This window comes from Gekko japonicus, unplaced genomic scaffold, assembly GCF_001447785.1.
Source record: "Gekko japonicus isolate JY-2015 unplaced genomic scaffold, Gekko_japonicus_V1.1 scaffold303, whole genome shotgun sequence".
NCBI classification, from domain to species: domain Eukaryota; kingdom Metazoa; phylum Chordata; class Lepidosauria; order Squamata; family Gekkonidae; genus Gekko; species Gekko japonicus.
In genome coordinates this window covers 61821-65294 of record NW_015169180.1, presented here as the reverse complement: position 1 = coordinate 65294, position 3474 = coordinate 61821, and positions in this window count along the sequence as shown.

The following is a 3474-nucleotide window of genomic DNA, read 5'->3' as shown; positions in this document are numbered from 1 at the left end:
CTTTTGTTAGGTTGAAAAGTGCCTTAAAGGCTGAGTGGAATTTGAATTTATTCAGGCTTCTTCCCTATTGCTATGCTGGAAAATGTCTTCAGGCTAAGTGAAATTTTTCTGGAGCCCCCCATTTTAATTTTACTGAAATATGGGGATTCCCTTATAGATGTCTATATGCTCTGGTATCCATTCCAATATCCTAGTTTAACTACTACACTGTCGTTATGTAAATGTGCAAAAGTCACAAGTTCTTAAATTTCACATATATATTGAAGAGGGTCTGAAAATTGTCTTCTACCAAGGAAAGAGATCTTTGAGTCATACTGGAAAGTTTACATTAGTCTTCCGAAGAAAAAGAAATGTTGGAAGCTATTAGTGATGGGAATTAAAATTAAAAGGAAAACATTTAAATGCCATTACATATATATAGAGAGGAGAGAGTTATAGCTACTCCATGACGTAAAAATGGGGAAAACAGAAAGTAAGATGACTATTTGGATGGAGCATCTTCACTATGAAAACAGGCTTGGCATCAGTTGGGGGACTAAAATTAAAAGGTGACATAATAATAACTTATAAAATTATGGTGTAGAAATCTCTTTCTGTTTTTTAAACCTCTTAAAGAAGGGAGGCTATCTAATAAAACTAAACGTGGTCGGTATTTAGATGTCATTGTATAACATGTTTAACTATTAAATCCAAATATGTGCATTTCATTTTTATTTAATTAAAATTTATTTATCAAATTTATATCCCACTGCCTTTCAGGGCAGCTAACAGCATCTAAAATACACCAATAAAATTATACAAAGATACAATAAATAATCTTTAAAAAATAAAACAGTTAAAAATCTTTCCCCATTAAAACCTATTCACTATCAAGCAGGGTATGATGCATGGATGGCAAAGACACAGCTGAAGTATACCAGCTGCCTGGTGGATCACAATAACCCAAAGACTGCCTGAAAAAGAGCAGCCTTGCATGGCCTGCGGAACTCAGGGAGGTCCCACAAGGCACACACCTCTTCAGGCAGCTGGTTTCACAGGACAAGGCCACTACTGAGAAGGCCCTCACCCTTGTTGACACAAGGCGGGCAGTTCATGGACCAGGAACCTTCAATAAATTTGGAAATGAAGATGGAAGAAGGTGGGGTGGATCATGCCAGAACAGGCAGTCCTAAAGGTATGAGGGCCCCAGGCTATTTAGGGCTTTAAAGGTAAGTACCAACACTTTGAATTTGCACCAGAAACTAGAGAACACTTTGAATTGGCACCAGAAACTAATTGGGAGCCAGTGCAGCTGCCGTAGGATGTGCTGACCAGGACACTCAGCAATCTTGCAGCTGCATTCTGGATCACTCATAGCTTCCAAATCCTCTTCAAAGTTAGCCCTGCTTAGAGTGCATTACTGTAGTCCAGTCTTGAGGTGACTGTTCAGTGAATTACATGGCAAGGTCCTCCCAAGACAGACAGGAGCCATTTGGTGGGCCCGGTGTAGAAGGTAAAATGCAATCTTTGTCACCAAGGACACATATTTGTCCATGGAGAGCAAAGAATCAAGCTATACTCCCAAATTCCTGACCGAATGGACTGTAGAAAGATGGGCCCCCATCAAGGATTGGCAGAATTGGCCACCAGTGGTCCGGGCTTTCTCTGTTTTAGATGGATTTAGCTTCAACTAACTCTCACCTAGCCATTCCACCACTGCATCCAGGCAGGAGGCCAAGACTGGAATTCCAGCTACCGGTTGCTTCTTATATAAGGAGTAGAGCTGGGTGTCATCTGCATATTGATGGCACTCCATTCCAAACCTCCTGACAGTCTCTGCCAGGGGGTGCATATAGATGTTAAATAACATTGGGGAGATAACTGACCCTTATGGAGCTCCAAAGCTTAGGGCCCACGGTGACAATCTCTTTCCACCCATGATTGCCCTCTTGGACTGACCCTGAATGAGAAGAACCAGCTCAAGGCTGTACCCCTCAAACCTAGGGAGGCTAGGCAGTTGACCAGGACCAAATGGTATACTGTGTCAAAGGCAGCAGACAGATCCAACAGAATCAGTAGCACCGTCCCACCTGCATTAAGGTATACCTGGAGATTGTCATCCAGAGCAATCAGAGCTGTCTCAGTCCTGAACCCCAGCTGGAAGCTGAATTGGAAGGAATCTAGGGCAGATGTCTCATCCAGGAATTCCTGGAACTGCTCTGCTACCGCTCGCTCAATCACCTTTCCCAGAAATGGAAGGTTAGATTGTTGTTATTGTTCAGTTGTACAGTTGAGTCTGACTCTTTGCAACCCCATGGACCACATCATGCCAGGCGCTCCTGTCTTCCATCGTGCTTCGTAGTTTGCTCAATTTCATGTTCATTGCATTGATAACACTGTCTAACCATCTCATCCTTTGCTGTGTCCTTCTTCTTTTACCTTCAGTCATTCCCAGAATCAGGGTCTTCTCCAGTGAATACTCCCTTCTCATTTGGTGGCCAAAGTATTTGAGCTTCAGCTTCATTATCTGGCCTTCCAGGGAATAGTCAAGGTTGATTTCCTTTAGGATTGACTGATCTGATCTCCTTGCAGTCCAAGGGACTCTCAAGAGTTTTCTCCAGAACCATAATTTGAAACATCTATTCTTCGGCGCTTGGACTTCCTTCTGTCCCAACTCTCACAGCCATACATTAGTACTGAGAATACTATCGCGTGGACTATACAGACTTTTGTTGGCAGGGTGATGTCTCTACTTTTTATTATGCTGTCTAGGTTTGCCATAGCTTTCCTCCCCAGGAGCAGGCGTCTTTTAATTTCATGACTGCAGTAACCGTCTGCAGTGATTTTGGATCCCAGGAATGTGAATTCTGTCACTGCTTCCATGACTTCCCCTTCTATTTGCCAAAGAGCGATGGGGCTGGATGCCATGATCTTTCTTCTTTTTTTTTGATGTTGCAATTCAAGCCAACTTTTGCTCTCACCTCTTTCACCTTCAACAAGAGTATCGTTTGCATAACTGAGGTTGTTGATGTTTTTCCTGGCAATCTTAATTCCAGTTTGTGATTCATTCAGGCTGGCATTTCAGATGATGTACTCTGCCTATAAATTAAATAAGCAGGATGACAATATATATCCTTGTCGTACTCCTTTTCCTATTGTAAACCAATCAGTTGTTCCAGATCCAGTTCTGTCACTCCTTGACCCTTATACAGGTTTCTCAGGAGGCATGTGAGGTGGGTCTGGTACTCCCATATCTTTAAGGACTTGCCACAGTTTGTTGTAATCCACACAATCAAAGGCTTTAGTGTAGTCAATGAAGCAGAAGTAGATGTTTTTCTGGTACTCCCTTGCTTTCTCCACAACCCAGCAAGTGTTGGCAATTTGAGCTCTAGTTCTAGGTTAGATATTGGGCAGTAATTGGCTAGGTCCCTCTCATCTAACAATGACTTTTTCAGGAGGGGTGTCACCGTTGCCTCCTTGAGGGAGCTAGGGAAC